General features: G+C 49.5%; 1 long non-coding RNA gene across 1 annotated transcript; it reads right to left on the reverse strand.

The window, feature by feature from the left end:
* Window positions 1-456: 456 nt before the first annotated feature.
* LOC8040466 lies at window positions 457-5,361 on the reverse strand. Its single transcript, XR_003917416.4, has 3 exons — window positions 5,273-5,361; window positions 1,444-1,529; window positions 457-586 (listed from the first exon to the last, which is right to left on the reverse strand). It is a non-coding gene; the product is annotated as an uncharacterized LOC8040466 (long non-coding RNA).
* Window positions 5,362-16,559: the final 11,198 nt, after the last annotated feature.

Raw genomic sequence — 16,559 nt, forward strand, 5'->3', positions numbered from 1 at the left:
GATTTTCAATGGAGGACTGTCGTGCTCTCGGTTTATTTTGCGCACTCTCCCCTAGAGTTCCACGCAAATCCGATTCCGACTTTTTTTTCCTCTCGCCGCAGCGCCATCTGTCGCAAATCGGGGGTACCCGCAAGCAGACGAGTACACAATCCGGTCACGGGGCTTGCATAGGCTTCTATGGGCAGTTTCTCCACCTGTCTATCTTACACCCTGGTCCAAACGCTGTTGCACGGCCCCTTCAAGTTGTCAATGAATATATAGACCAACTCAACTCTCTGACGTAACTCGACTGCGGTGGCGCTGCTGTCGACACTGCGCATGCGCAGAAGAATTCGCCTCACGCAAATCTTGTTTCTGCGCACGCGCTGCGGGCAAATGTGGGCTTGTTTGTAGACGGTGTATAGTTCACCGCCTCTACCCGTCTCACCTTCATTTCAGCCGAGTTCTCGTTCACCACGCTGCTGACACGGAAAAGGAAGGGTCCAGCGAATCCCAGGACCAGCAACGACGTACTCAAGGACATGTGCGAGAAGACTGCGGGCTCGTCTTGTGGGAGGGAGGGCCGCGGAAATTGCCTGATGAAAAGCTTGGGGAGGGGGAGCATTGCTTAAAATGGCGACAGATCAAAATTAACTGTTGGGATTGTTTTATAAATATTGTGTAAACAATTAGTGTAAACAATTAGCGCAAAAGGACAAGGGCAAGACGAAAATACGAACAGTTAGTAGAGCTTTTTGTCCTGTTCGTATCTTCGTCTTGTTCTTTGCGCGAATTGTTTTCATAGCGACTGATGTAGTAGTTTTATGTTAGAGACCCAAACTGAAGGCTGGTTTGCACACTTGCGACTGCCTAGCGCTGGACAGGATAAAATTAGTTTTTTTTAAGCCTCTCGTGACTGCTTACGATCGTTTGCGCAGCGGTCGTGAGCAGTCGAAAGAGATTTAAAACCGGCTTTTAGCCTCTCCGGTCGTAAAGCAGTCGCGAGTGTGGAAACCGTGCCTTGTGACAAGTATAATCGAGTCTCGGGTCCACATAATGATAATCAGCTGGCCCGCTAATTCACTGAAGCAAAACTAGACACTTCCGGGTTGCAGCAGTATTTTCTTTTGTCCAGGGTACACGCAAAAAACCTTTAATGTGGACAGCTTAATTTTTTAACGAGACACCAAAGTAAAGAAGTGGAGAAGGACCCTTTTGTCCTGTATCCTGGTCCACTCCTTCATCTTCGTCTTTCTTTAAAAAAAAAACATTCAGTTGTCCATATTCACAGATCAACCAACTAGCTCAACAAAAGCCCGTAATGTACACAAAGAACGCATACCACTGCTCCTGTTTCTGAGTGGTTTTTGTGTGCGGGGTTGCAATGATGCGAATCTTTCTCCAAGTCCATGCATAGTGTGCTAAGCCTAAGCGCGGAGTTACTTCCAACGTAGTGCCACTTACATCGATCGGAACCGGCTTGAGGGACGCCTTGTTTTGCAGAGATATTTGAGCTTCCTCCACCCTGCTCATGATGGTCTCGAGTAGGTCTGTAATCGGAGTGTGCCGAGCAGATGCTTTACCACACTAATGAGGATGTTACGCAGAAGTGATTTCTCTGAAGAATGAATTCATCAAACAACAAAGGCTCAGGGGCCACGAGCATCGTGCAAAAAAGAAGGTGCGATTACACGTCTGCCAAAACTATACCTTTAAGCGCAGACCGCATGGCGCGTTTTTGCTCTCGATTCAGGCGCGTCGGCGTCAAATTGACGTCATTTCTTGCGCGCGGGGGCGCGTTTTCGCGGGAGCGTTCTTTTCTAGCCGACCCAGAACAAGACGCGCGTGCCGAGGCGTCGAAGCGGCTCTCGCCCAATGAGGGTCGGTCGAACTATCACGTGATCCTGCGCAGTCCGCTGTTTCGTATTCACCACATTTCAAAACGTTCAAAAGCATTCGTATTTTCCATATACAAATTTTAAAAGGTGTTCCTTTTGACACACAAACCCATTTTATTTACTTATTTGTTCATTTAATTCTGATTTCGTAGTATTTGCGTCAACATTTACGACGCGTGTTGAGAATTCTGTTATCTGGGAACGCTGATAACGCGCGGCCGGCGGTGCTTGGCTTTGTCTGCATGCGGGTGCCCCCGCGTCAGCTTCCGCGCGAGCGTTCATAGCGCGTCGCGTTTACGCGTGCAGAAAAACGCGCCATGCGGTCTGCGCATGTTTCACGCCATTTCACGTATGAGACGCCTGTCGGACCGGCATGCTCTCAACTGTTTAAAGACACGCGTTTGAAAGGTGCATGGCTTCCCCTAGAATATTGGAAAATACCAGACCATGGATGTCACTTTTTCTGAAGCACCGCCCAATCCAATGCGGAGATGGGTGACGTCAGAACGACACCCATCTCTGATCGGCTTTGATTGGAAGGATAGTGTGTAGGTCCCAGCGCTAGATGCCTCGAGGCCTACCCACTATTTTTTTTTTTTCTATCAGCCAATAAGAGCTCGGCATTCTGACATCATCCCAACCCTTGGGCAAAAAGAAGACGAGCTTGCGCTCCGCACACCACCTACAGGATGTCTCAAATAGCGGCCAAGCTTTTTAAATCGAACGCAAAAATCAGTTTCTTAAACTATCGCGCTGTGATTTAAGGCAAACCACCCACGGGTGGTGCATTTTTTCTATAAAATTTGCAAAGAGCAAACTTACCTAAGGAAAAATTAAAAAAAAAAAGAAAAAGTTTTAGCTTTTATGGAGACGCAGCAAAACCACCGGTCTTCAAACAATAGGGCGCTGTTGTGTTATTTTCTATGTTTTGGCCTTCTTCGGGGGTTCCAGCATCTTTACGGCACGGCGCGTGCCCCCTCCCGGGGCCAATGGGCCCCAAGTGGAGGCGCGAACGTGAACGTTGTAACCTTACACCAGTTTATACAGAGCTCCGCATATGTTCTTCGTCTACGGAGGTGCTTTATTTTATTTTATCTGCTCTTGACAGCTTCGTTCGGAGTTTGCACTGATTTATGTACGCGCTTTATGCCGTTGATGGCACGTCCGATTCCGTGTTGTCGACCTTTCGGGGTTGTACCGCGAATCGGCTATTGTGAACACGAGAGGTATATTAAGGACTTGTACGTGCTTTTGTATACGGGTCGATGATTGGAATGTTTACAGAGTCGGCGGCGGAGGGCCGTTTTGTTTTGGATAGCGCCAACTGAACTCATTTATTATTTTGCTTGTCGGGATTTGTGTAGCCGTACCACGGAGACGAGAATGTGTGTCAGAGTGAGAGAGTGAAAGAGAGAGAGAGAGACGAGGGTAGCTATGTTGGGAGCAAGAGAGTTGAGAAGGGAGAGTCGACTAAGAGATTTCAAAGGAGACGCATCGAGAGCGATGCAGGAGGAGTTGAGATAAAAAGTCCCATCGAGAGCGATGCGGAAAAATCGAGTAGATAAAGTGCAGAGGTGTCACTTAGAGAGTTAAACGTCAGAGGCCATCGAGTTTTGAGAACTAGCGAACTTCAACTATGTTGTAATTTTTGTGTATAATACCTGCATATTAAACCAAGTTATTTAACCCTAAAATTGTCTACGATCCCGACATCACTAAAACCCGAGAAGAGACCCTTGACTGGCAATCGGCGACAACGACGTCAGCACAGACCCGAAGACAACGAGAGACTTCACGTCACGAGACGAGACCAGATGAGTATAAACTTTACAGGCGCCATATTGTTTGAAGACCGCTGGCTTCGCTGCGTTTCCATAGAAGTTAGACCAGATGAATATAAACTTTACAGGCGCCATATTGTTTGAAGACCGCAGGCTTCGCTGCGTTTCCATAGAAGTTAAGCTTTTTTCTTTTTTAAATTTTTCCTCAGGTAAGTTCGCTCTTTGCAAATTTTATAGAAAAAAACGCACCACCTGCGGGCATTGTTGCCTAAAATCATAGCGCGATAGGTTAAGAAACCGATTTTCGCGGTTGATTCAAAGAGCCTGGCCGCTATTTGAGACACCCTGTAGAAGACAAAGGACTGCGAATGACGTCATCGTTGGTAGATCTCTAACCCGCCCCTAGCGGCAAACACGCTAAGCTCGACAACGGACGGACTTAACGCTGAAACAAAGTATAAGTGGCGTTGCCCAAACAGTGGCACCACTGTTTGTGAGATACGCACTGTCGAGATGGACGCCGCCGAAGAGGAAATACAATGAAACAGCGTCATTCAACAGGAGTGTTTGTAGTTGGGAGGAGATTGTTTTCGGCCTCTAAACAAAAGCAGCAAGGTGCGACAAAAATGACCCGACTTCAGCTCCAATAGATAATTACGACCAAACTCCTTGAACCGGATGGCCACTTGCGCCACCTAGACAGTGTTTTAATCTTCCAAACGTCGTACGTACGCGGAGCGCAAGTTTTTTCTAGCACAGAGGTTGCGAATGACGTCATGACGACAAGCTCTTATTGGCTTATTGAAAAAAACTTAATGGGTAGACAGACCTCAACGCATCTAGCATTGAGGTCTACCCACTACCATTCCAATCAGCCATTCACAGCTCGGCGTTGTTCTGACGTCACCACAAACCCGGCGCAACAAGCAACCGACGTCCTCTCCGCATACTGAAGTCCCCGCGGTACTTCGTTTTACATGTAACGACGACCAGTACGAATGGCGAAGCACATTCTGCTGTAACTAAATGGCGTCGTTCAGTTGAGTCTTCTGTTGTGCGCCGCCCATTTGCTTCCTAAAACATGTACGCACCTGGCGCTTCATAGAACGTCGCTATACTTGTAGGAAGCACAATGGCTCCCTTTATTTAGGATTCTACGTGCCTTAGAAAATCACAATGGGAAACCCCCTTGTAAAAAACGAGAAAATAATTAAAATAAACACAGACAGCACACCTTTCGAAAGATGTGCTCGCCGTGTTGCGTCAAAAGGTGTGCTGTATTCTGTCGAAAAATGTGCTTCCAAAGCTGCATCTGCCCATGTTTTGTCCTTCTATGCTTATTTATCTCTTAAGACTATACACTACACCAACGCCCCCAACTCAATACAGTAAGTACACCGTTGTCTTTTCCAAATTAAAAAAAAAATTTTTTTCTTGATTTATTTCACGGATTGAATGAATTAAGTGATGCAGCTGAACCCTTTCAATCGGGCCAGAATTTGCACCACGCAGCCAGTGCTTTAAGCTTTCACCGTTAATACCTACTGCACCCTGACAGGTTGCGAATTTGAAGGCGCCCTTCACTGAGCGTAGGACTGCCGAACGCCCACTCACAATGTCGTTGAGGATCGATGCCTTGTAGAAAAGATGAGGGAAGGTCGATCTTCTCCGCAACCAGGTTCCACGAAGGGGTAAGAACGGAGTACCCTAGACTCGGCGCCTTGCCGTCGGCACCCTCCGAGAACATGACACAGACCAGCGAGAGTTCCGAGGGACGAGGCTGACTGTCATCACACTTGTCGGTGACCTGGTCCCAGCTGTCGACCGCCAAGAACTCGTTCACTGGACGTGGGAACGAAATGGCCGCTCTTTCCCACGCTTGCGACCGCTTACGATCAGCGAGACTAAAATTCCGGTTTCCAGCCCCCACGTCACTGCTTCTGACCGTGTGCGCCGCGGTCATAAGAAGTCACAAGAGTGTGAAAATCGGTTTTTAGCTTCTCCCGTCGTATAAGGAGTCGCAAGCGCGTGAACCGGGCAGGCTCACACACCTACGACTGCTTACAACCAAAGAGGCTTAGAGAAAAGTGTTAAGCCTTTTTTGTTTTTCGCAATCAAACGCAAGTGTGTGAATTGCATCTTGCGGCGCTCGTCTTAGCTCGTTTGCTCTCCCCAAGTAAACCGCGCTCACGCGCAAAAAAAAAAAAAAAAAAAAAAAAAAAAAACTTTGAGTTTTTTTATTTTGGTGAAGAAGGAAGACCAGCGAAGCTGTACAATGATGGGACGACATCAAACACGACTTCTTGGACGACCTAAAGGACGACGCCTAGAGGACGACGTCTACGACGACCTCAAGGACGACTTCTAGGATGACGACGTCTAGGACGACCTCAAGGACGACGCCTAGGACGACCTTAGAAACAAAGTCTAGGACGACCTCAAGGATAACCTTAAGGACAACCTCAAGGACGACCTCAAGGATGACTTCTAGGACAACCTCTAGGACGACCTCAAGGATGACTTCTAGGACGACCTCAAGGACAACCTCTCGGACGACGTCTATGACAACCTCAAGGGCGACTTCTCGGACGACCTCGAGAATGAATCTAGGACAACGCCTAGAGAAATTCAGCCTTTCCACTCTGGTGAAAACCAGAGTGGAAAGGCTGGAAAGGTTGCCGCCTTCTGTGAGCGAGACCGGTTGTCTGGTTGCCGCCGCCACTCATAGATGGCGGTAGCTGTCCAGAGTTTTGTGTCGACATTTCTTTGCGGGGGACACGATCCTCGGGAACCTAGTCCTTAACAGCTCCGCTGTAAAAACGCAAGGCGACGGCTTACTTCCAGCGCTTGATTAGCTTAGCCTGCGTCAAAAAACGCACAGAAGCGTCGAAGGTGCGACCACTGCCGTAGCTATTATGTAGGTTCTCTTTGTCATCCATCCAATCATATCCGTATCCCAAGTTCGTTTATAGTGAACTCCCCTATAGGGCATATGAATTGTAGTTAAATGATACATCTAAGGTACGCCGCAGCACGTGATTTTCAGCGATATCGCTATTGGCGAGGCGCTCTGTCCCGTTTGTTGTCCCCACACCTCGGTGTTTATCCACTACAAGGCCTGTGCACATGCCCACAGGCCTTGTGGGAATGTCCATGTCATCTTCTTCAATAGAGCGCGAGGCACAGTGTAATGTAAAAATCCTAACAATAAACGAAGTGACGTTAAGTGCCGGTTCTCTCCCGAAAGCAGTCGTCAGGGAATGCGAGCTTGACCCACTACGGCGTTTGTGATGAACTGGGCACGTGCATGCTGCATTGTTCAGAGAGGCCGGAGTGGTAACAAAAGAGCCCCTCCTCGAACTCACCGGAGAACACGAACTCCAACCGAACGCTGAAGCCGCATTCGGTCATGTCAGCCGAGCGCTGAGTCATTGTATTGGTTGTCCCGATTCGTGTAGTTCTAAAGTTAACCGCTTGGGGCGCCACGGTCTGATCTCCTCTAATCTCCTCCCCGCTCTTCACTTTCGCGCAGAGGTTCGATTCCAGGGAGCGGACTCCTCTTTTATCTTACAGTGGAGCTGTTAAGGGCTATGTTCCCCAGGATCGTGTCCCTGTATGTAGACATAACCTTACATGGACATCTACCGCCATCTATAAGCGACGGCGGCAAGCACACAACCAGTATGGTTGCCGCCGTCGCTCGTAGATAGCGGCAGCTTTTCCAGCTATAATAGAATAAGGGATAGTTGGGCGCGTTGGTGGGAATTCGTCGTAGAAAACAGCGTGAAAAAAAGACGACGACGAAGAAGAAGCACACAGTGTATCGAGTACAGCTCCGCTGGTCTTCCTTTTTCACGAGAGTGGAAAGGCTGAACGATTTATTCTTTCAATTTGACATTCTCGTAAGTTCGAGAACCTTGTCGTCTGATCGAGTTACGAATGTTCTACGCGCCGAACGTTCTACGCCGAATGTTCCAAAAACCCACACGGGTACAAAAGGTGCTCCGAGTGACAGTCCGGAGTCAGTCTGGCCCCAGCGCTCGATCCTTCTGTTTCACCGACATCGACGCCTGCAACGCTAGCCTTTCTCATATTTTTTTTCTTGGGGGGGGGGGGGGGGGGGGGGGGGCGGCACAAGTTTGCCCCATTAAACGCTTAGTTTTTTCAGTTATTCGCCGCCTTATTTTTTGCCATTTGTGACAATATCCTGCTCCTCATATTGAACTGCACAAACTAGCCCTACGATGTTTTGTTTTGTTTTGTTTTGTTGCGTGCTCTTAAACCATCCTGGTAAACCAGACATGCACAGCTGTATAATTGTCGTTGTCCATGACGTCGACACAAATTAAGCAATGTGGAAGTATCTTCAAAAGTAATTGAATTACATTTCTAAGTACTTGTACTCTATTCAAGATACTTTACAGTGAAAGTAACTTTGAGTAGAATTTTAAATACTTTATGAAGCAGGTATTTAATACTTAATAACTTTTATCGAGTATTTTGTCCAACACTGCTTACAATGCATGTCTTACAATGACTCAAGGATCAAAGGTATATTCAGGTACGTGGATGATGTTTCGGAACTCTATGCCGCAGAGAGAGCTGACCAGAAAAAAAAAAGGATACAGAGAAGAGACTGTAAGATGTTTTCAAGAGATTTGCCTGGATCTGGTGTTCACACATGAATCACCCGTAAACAATTCCTTAAAGTTTCTAGATCTTGCGGTGGAGTTTAAACAAGGAAATACCAACCCCGGTCAGCAAAAGGGTTTCTTCCATTGACGTGCAGACACTCAGGAACAACCAAGAGAAGTGTTGCCAGCACAGCGTTTGTCTCTGCCCTCAACAAATCTCGTGAACACCAACGTGGTCCAAGCTTTGAAAAACAAATTTCCAGATTACGCAATGCAGGATACCCGATAACTCTCCTAGGCCCCGCCCCGTCTGTGAGAACACATGCAAGACGTTAAACGCACAGCGGCAGACTCCGAAGAAAAAGAAATGTTATACCAATGTATGGTATAACACGAGATTACCCACAAGAAAAAATGTTCAGCCTTTCCACTCTGGCGAAAAAGGAAGAGCAGCGGAGCTGGTAGCTTCTGTTCTCGACGGTGGCTTTTCAGGCGAGCGATCTGCTCCTCCTTCGCAAGGGAATCTGAAGCGCTCGACGCAGTGGAACTTTATGCAAAAGCGGCCTCGCGGCGGTTACGGTACCATTCGCGCTGCTGCGCAGATCGCCTTTATGAGTTGTGAATATGAATGCATGCAAAGCCGCTTGTCTGCTCTTTTTCGTCTGGTTCGTACTTTTCGTCGCCGGTCAGCGCGCGCGTTCTCCTGGGCGCGCTGACCTTGGGCGCTCCGTGTTAACGGCAAGCAGGCGGACACGCAGCGCCATGGGGTGGCGGTCGTTGAAACTGACGCGCAGCGGCCAATGGGAGCCTCGTCGACGCTCGCCAGCCAATGGGACCGAAGCCAAAAATCAATCATATTTATTCCGCTCCTTTGGGATCGGGCAAGTTTGGTACCGTTGGCGAGCTTTTCGCGTGGTTTCATAGCTGGGAGCTGCCTTCACTCGAAGGATTTAAAATGCCGTTTGGCGTGGCTCGCTCCATGAGGCAGTTAATGCTTTCGCATTAAAACATGCCACTTTCCACAGAACAGTGTATGTCCAGTGCTGAACAGGGGTTGTCTATTCCCTTCCCCTTTCCCGCGGTAAATATTACATCGGACAAACAGGCCGCTGAATAAACGACAAGATTAAAAACCATGCAGCATCTGTGAAGGGCACAGCAGCACGCCGTTGAACAGCTCATTGTAAGGCATGCAAATGCAGTGGAGCATTCAGCAACATCACCATTCTGGCAACAAACAAGAATTCGTTCGCACGTGAGTTTCTCGAGGCACTGGCCATCGAGGAACACCGTGAAGAATGTGTTAGCACCTTGTCAATCACGATCCACAGCAAAGAAAAACAATATTTGCGGTGTGCAACACCCGGATAACTCGTAGAAAGAGCGGCTAACTGTAAGTTTAATCATTTTCAGTGTAAATAATATTTAAACCTAATAGTTAACTTTTGTATATATGAGCAGCTTGTAAAAAGACGATCGCACATGCGAAGAAGTGTACTGAGGCCCGTTTCAGACGGGGAAATTTCTCGCAGAAACTTGACGTCGCAACACCAGCAACACGGGCCCGCTCGCGTTCACACACAGCAACCGATTGCTGCAAGTTGATATCATCATCATTAAATTTTATTCTTCTTGCACTATTTAGAAACACAGTTACCCGCTATAAACATGTTCTTGTACATTTAAATGGCGTTGAGAATGCTAACTTATCTTTCTGAAACGGTTTATTTCCAAAAAAAAGTGAAAGCCGTTTACAACTCCATGTAACACCGAATTAGAGCGCAGCTCTTGAGGAGGAGGAGGGAAGAGTACGGGGGGGTGAAGTGACCTGGGGGGTCACGTGACTTGGGGAGTCACGTGACTTTGAGTGTCACGTGACCTTGTGAGTCACGTGACCTTCTGGGCCACGTGACCCTAGGGGAGGGGTCACGTGACCTTGGGGTGACCTTGGTTACGCCGACGGCGGCGCCGCATAAGCCGGGAACGGGCCCCTAAGAGCTGCGCTCTAAAAGTGAAAGCCGTTTACAACTCCCTGTAACGCCGAATTAGAGTGCAGCTCTTGAGGAGGAGGAGGGAAGGGTACTGGGGGGGGGGTCAACTGACCGGAGGGGGGGTCACGTGACGATGACAATTCCGATCATGTAATCAGTGACATCACTGATGACGTCATCAGTGACGATGACGATGCGGATACCCATGATGTCATTAGTGACGTCTCTGATGACGTCGCCAGTGATGATGCGGATGTCGGTGACGTCATCAGTGACGTCATCAGTGATGATGACGATGACGATGCGGATGCCGGTGACGACATCGGTGATGACGATGCGGATACCGGTGACGTCATGAGTGACGTCACTGATGACGTCATCAGTGATTATGACGATGACAATGCGGATGCCGGTGACGTCATCAGTGACGATGACAACACACACCACAGCGCACTATAGCAAATAACACTCACGCCTTACACACGAAAAATAAAGCAAAATTCAAACAAACCGCGCTGACTGACAACTCTTTTTATATAACTTTGTCTTCTTCAACCTCTAGCACCACCGAATTTCCCAAATCACGCGCACCGATCTCCTAGATGCCTAAAAATGTTTTCTCTTTTTCTGTCAGGTGTAAAGATGGTGTACTTATACAGTTGTTATAGTTCCTGGCGATATGTTCTGCTTCGATAATTTCTCGAGTTAATTGGTTTCTGTTCCTGCCTAAAATCGTACAGGATGGCAAGTGAACGTCGCACCCACAATCCCGGCAGTGTATGCCTAGATGCCCTGAGTTGGCTCTGGAGCTGTTGTTGTTGTGTTCCCGGAGCCTATCGTTAAGGCATCGTCCGGTCTGACCAATGTACACGTTCCCGCACGAAAGGGGAAATGAGTACACAACTTCATCGGCACACTCAACGAACCTGTTCTGATGGTTTTTGGTGCAGCATACTGTTCGGTGGAAATCAGGTGAGTTGACTTGTTTACACAAGTTGCCAAGCTTATTGGGAGCAGTAAAGACGACAGTGATGTTGAACTTGTTTGCAATTTTCTTGATTCCATGGGAGAACCTGTGGAAGTATGGAAGCACGACAGGTCTCGTAGATCTTTCTCTGGCTCTTGGTGTGATATATGATCTCGTATTTTTTGTTTTCAAGATGCTCTCAGCAATCGATGTTAATAATGACGTGGGATATCCGGCGGATGTTAATCTGGAAATTTGGGCATCGAAGCATCGAAGAAGAGAAAACATTTTTAGGCATCTAGGAGATCAATGCGCGTGATTTGGGAAATTCGGTGGTGCTAGAGGTTGAAGACGACAAAGTTATACAAAAAGAGTTATCAGTCAGCGCGGTTTGTTTGAATTTTGCTTTATTTTTCGTGTGTAAGGTGTGAGTGTTATTTGCTATAGTGCGCTGTGGTGTGTGTTATCATGTGCAACCAACTCGCCCAAGCTGCTGCGTTAACAAGTGACGATGACGTCATCAGTGATGATGACGATGACGATGCGGATGCCGGTGACGTCATCAGTGACGATGACGTCACCGTGTGACCCCCAAGGTCCTGTGACCTTGGGGGTCACGTGACCTTAGGGTGACCTTGGTTACGCCGACGGCGATGGCGACGCCGCTCAAGCCGGAAACGGGCGCCTAAGAGCTGCGCTCTAAAACGATCAATTTCAAACAAGCACCAAGCCTTTAGTGTCACGATCCTTCTGGATCGTGGACGAAGGGGGCCGAAGCACCCGCTGAGAGGTGAACGACTCGCAGCCTGGTTGTGAGGTGACGATAACTGACCGGTGCGGCGTTCGCTCCTCGGCGTTTATTGGCACGGTGACCATTGTTGCCCACCGAGCCTGGCGGCCATCGACGGGTGGACGGGAGAGGGTGCTACGTGCTTGTCATCATCACCGGCACGGGGTATCACGTGAAAATATTGCGTCACTGATTGGCTGCTGCCGCTTCAGACGTTTCCGAATTGCTCCAAGTTGCTGACTTGTTTCGAGCCGGACCCGATCTCAACGATTCGTGTCCATCTAGAGAAAGCTAGGGAACAACCCGCCAGGGCAATCCCACAGTTGCTGGGAAAGTTGCCCCGTCTGAAGCGGGCCTAAAGCCAATTTGTTAGTCGGCTGCTATCAATTGTCCTGTGCTTTCCACGTCCATTTATGCAAGTTCACGCTGACGCATCACTGGCATCTTTTATCTCACTGGCTCCCGCAATCCATTCGATGATGCACTTCATAGTATCGCTCGCTCGTTCCCTCTACACTGAGCGGTCGCACACGTTTATGGACTGCCTCGGCAAAAATTTAGGCCCGGATCCGCGGATATCCGCATCCTCATCCGGAACACCTGGCCTCCCCATTTTTGATCCCGTCAAATCTGATTCATTTTTATCCGCATTTGCCAGTTTACTTAGGATATCCGCAGATGTTCAGGGCTTGAAGTGACATGGTTGCTGCAAAAGTAACGACCCTCCTCTATACTTACACAAAGATTTCTCTATAAGAGGCTCTTGACTACAAAGAATGCTCACTGGCGGCCATTGCTGAATCTGTGGCTATTGAGTGAGTGCTGAAAGCGAGCATTCATGGTGCTTTTGCAACGTGCATCCCACGCCAACAGGATTGACATTATCAGCAGACTATAAAGCCTCTGTCATGCTCCGACGCCGAGCGTAGCAAACGCGGTGTAGCACAGCGCATGCTGATTGGTCGCATCTATCGAGTTCCGCTACGTTCGCTGCGCTCAACGTCAGAATATAACAAAGACTTAAATGTGAGCTCGGTCTAAGTATGCTCAGTTGACAGCATACTCAGATACGGCGTCATCTGACCACGCTGGTGGTCCAACAAGACGAAAATAAATGTGGCGGCGCGCAATGCAAGCGACAGAAGGTAAGCGCCCAGCAGGAAGGCCACCGTCATGGCAGCCGTGACGTCAGCACAAGACATGCGTGGCACTCAGGCCTATAGGGTGTTTTCACTGACGTCATTACGCCCACTTTTTTGTTGTAATAAGCTGTGTGGTGCGTGCCAAAGGCAATTATTTTAAGGATTAAACTGTCACCATTAAATTGGTATTGAACAACTAAATGGCCGATTGACGACAGATGAAAACGCCCTATATAACACGCCCAGCGTGATACGGTTATGGCGTGAAGACAGAACCATGAAGGCCGCTTTGTACGGCTTACTATTCAGAGAATTCGGTGTTTAACCGGCCAGCACAAAGACTATGGACTGAATTCTCTACCTAATCTATTTCGATGAAGCGCGAGATTGAACCCGAAGAGTGCTGCGTAATTGTTCGTCTGGGACTAGTCTCCACTTGGTGCTGCTTTACTGAATGAACTAGAGTGCCTTCATGTGCGCTTCGCATAGAGTGATGCCAACTGCCTGTTTCCCTTTCCCACACCCTCTTCCACCGCCATTTTGTTCCTCTCATTGTTTCCCCGTGCGCCGGAAAGTGGCCTTTGTGTCCATCGATAATCCCATCCGAGGGGGGAAATGCTAATCCTCCCTCCGTGGGTTCCACAACGCTGCTCCGAACTTCTGAGATAAGGTGCTTGTTTCCGGGAGGGTTATAAGCCCCACGGATTATCGCCGAGGAACAAAATGGCTGCTGGTTTGTCGGCGAGTGGTATTACAAAGGGTGGCATCACCCTAGCAAAGCGCACATGAAGGCTCCCTAGAATGAACACGACCCCCGGCCGAGCACTGACGCGGCGCCAGAAACACAAATAAGTCATGTTGTGGTTGTTGATCCTCATAGGTGTAATTCTTAAACTTCATAGTCGTTAGGGTCTCGTCGGATGGGTCACTTCCCTTGATGTGTTTACTGCGTCCTAAAATGTGGACACATGGATCACATCCGCCTGATGACGTCATAACGATGTCAACGCTGCTGCCTGCCGCGATCCTGTCGGTGGCACAGCAGTATAGCCTGTTCTGCTGCAGGTGGCTCTGTAGCCAGAGTCGACGGAAACACGAGATAGGAGGACGCCGCGACGACGGGGACCCTTGTGCCCGCTCGCCTTTTTTTCCAGTATTTCTACGGCAAACCGCCAGGATCGCGACATTCGACAGCTTGGCACGCCGGCTGCTGTGACGTCATTTGTTCGCACTTCGGAGCGCACCATTCGAAGACGCGTCCCATGCACCGCGGCGCGGTGCTGTTGAGGCCAATGCACGTACCGGGCTCCGGGAATGCCTCTTTGACCAGCCTCCGCGTGTAGTCCGTCTGGGGAGCGTAGACGATCCGGTAACCGGAAGAGTCGTTCGAGCGCTCGGCTCCCAGTGGCTCCGGAGGAAAAACTATCCTGGGCATCCTCGCCAGAGCTCCACCCGGAGGCACCCGGCGACTTGCCGCGACCTGGGCAGCGACAAAATATAGCACGGCGAAGAGCTCCAGTGCCCTCTTGACGTAGTGGCGCCGAAACCCCTGGAGCAGGATCCGCCTCCGGAGCACCAGTCCCGTCTGCCACAGGAGCGTCATCGAGGTCCCTTTCGTCGTGCTGCCGAAGGGAGAAGTCGGAACAGATGGCTTACGTGTGACGTCATTGCTCCGTGCTTCGTGCATTCTGCAGAAAGCACGCGCTCGGCAGCGAATTACCCAATAGCACCTAGAAGACAAGGAGAGTCGCCGCAAGGTGGCAGACGTGTCCGTCTTTGTGGGTCCACTGGTAATGACGTTTGATTAGAGGGAAAAAGGGGGGGGGGGGGGGCATAAGCCTTGTGTTCAATGTCGTATTCGGCCACCACAATAGCCGCTGATGTGACGTCAGTGTGAGCCATGTATAGCTGACGCAACATTCGCGACGACTGTGGTGGGCTTGTTGCTAGGCGCGTATATCATCTGGGTCATAGGTGTTTCGAACCATCAACGAATCACTTTTTCTTGTCAAGAACAACTAAGGATGACCTCAACCATGTGATGACGTCGAGTGAGAGCCATCGATTGTCTGCCTACCGGTTATTATTGACGTCTGGTTTCGGTGAGGCTAATTCCCACCATTGACGATACGATGTCTCAATGGTTGATACACTGGTGAGACCCGGTGGGGTTTGAAGTGTTCGGTAGATAGGAAGGGAAAGAGGGGGGGGGGGGGGGTCTGCTTCCCTTTCTTTGGAATTTTTTCACTCTATCTGCGAGTCAAGCCGAACATAGTCCCTCACGGGGTGAGAACTCCAATGTCCTGAGGGCGTCCCTTTCCTACAGCCGGCGTCTAGCACGTGCTCTTCGCCTTCCGTCGTACCTTGCCTGCGCGTGCATGCTCGAGGCTTACGGGACGCCAAAATCGTAATCGAATGTAGGAAGCTCGCGCTGGAGGTGGGAATGCTGAATGAACTTTCTGCCGTTCGAATTCTGTCAGTGACCACGCGAGAAATCGCCCTGAGCCACGGTGTAAGATACACTCATTAGGTGAGGACACGGCGGGGCTGAACGCGCGGCGCGAGGAATCAGATAGTGTTCGTTCGACGGGCATCCGAAAGGCTGCATCATTCCGCGGCCATCGTGCCCGCGGCTGAGTGTCGCCGGTGGCGAAACTGTGTGAGAGCGAAACAAATTATCTCGTTGCCATGACACCCCGATACACCGTGGTCTTTCTGCACGTGCGACAACCTCGCTGGGGCTCTGGGCGTGTGGTACATGAGGCGGCACGAACCGTCTTGTACATGCCCTCGGGTCGACGAGTCACCTGCCGGCGCCGCTTGAAACCATAGTGGGAGAGGGTGAAGAGCGAACTTTATCGGGCACGTCGCGAGGAGCGCGCTGTCCTCGCCTGAAGAGTGTTATCTTACACCGTGCCCTGAACGAAGCATCCCCTGCACGACCGCGCATGCTTGACTGGGACTCCTGAAAGTCCAGAGCTCGCTGATGTTCCACTGCGCTTGAACTTATATAGAAGGCAATTAGGTGTTTTTTTTTTTTTTTTAAGAAAGTTAGAAGGTGAATTTTAGCGGGTTTTTTTCGTGAATTTGAATATTACGTTTGTTTTCCCCGAAGATGTAACTAAACCCGAGAAAACACACATACACACAAAACTCCGATAAGTCGTTACGTCACACCCAGATCATTCGGCAGCCAAGCGCGTGTGGCTCGTGTGGGAAGCGCGTGCAATAAACCTATTGCTATATTACCCAGGCTGTGTCCCAAGTCTTACCCAAATGGATCCGAGTTACTCCGGCGGATCGTATCACGTGACAGCACAGATTGAAAAACGCTGGACGCGGGTAGGTTTTAGAACGCCAAGGGTGCAAAACCCTTA

The sequence above is a fragment of the Ixodes scapularis genome, unplaced genomic scaffold (assembly GCF_016920785.2).
Source record: "Ixodes scapularis isolate PalLabHiFi unplaced genomic scaffold, ASM1692078v2 PGA_scaffold4__175_contigs__length_147842914, whole genome shotgun sequence".
NCBI lineage: Eukaryota > Metazoa > Arthropoda > Arachnida > Ixodida > Ixodidae > Ixodes > Ixodes scapularis.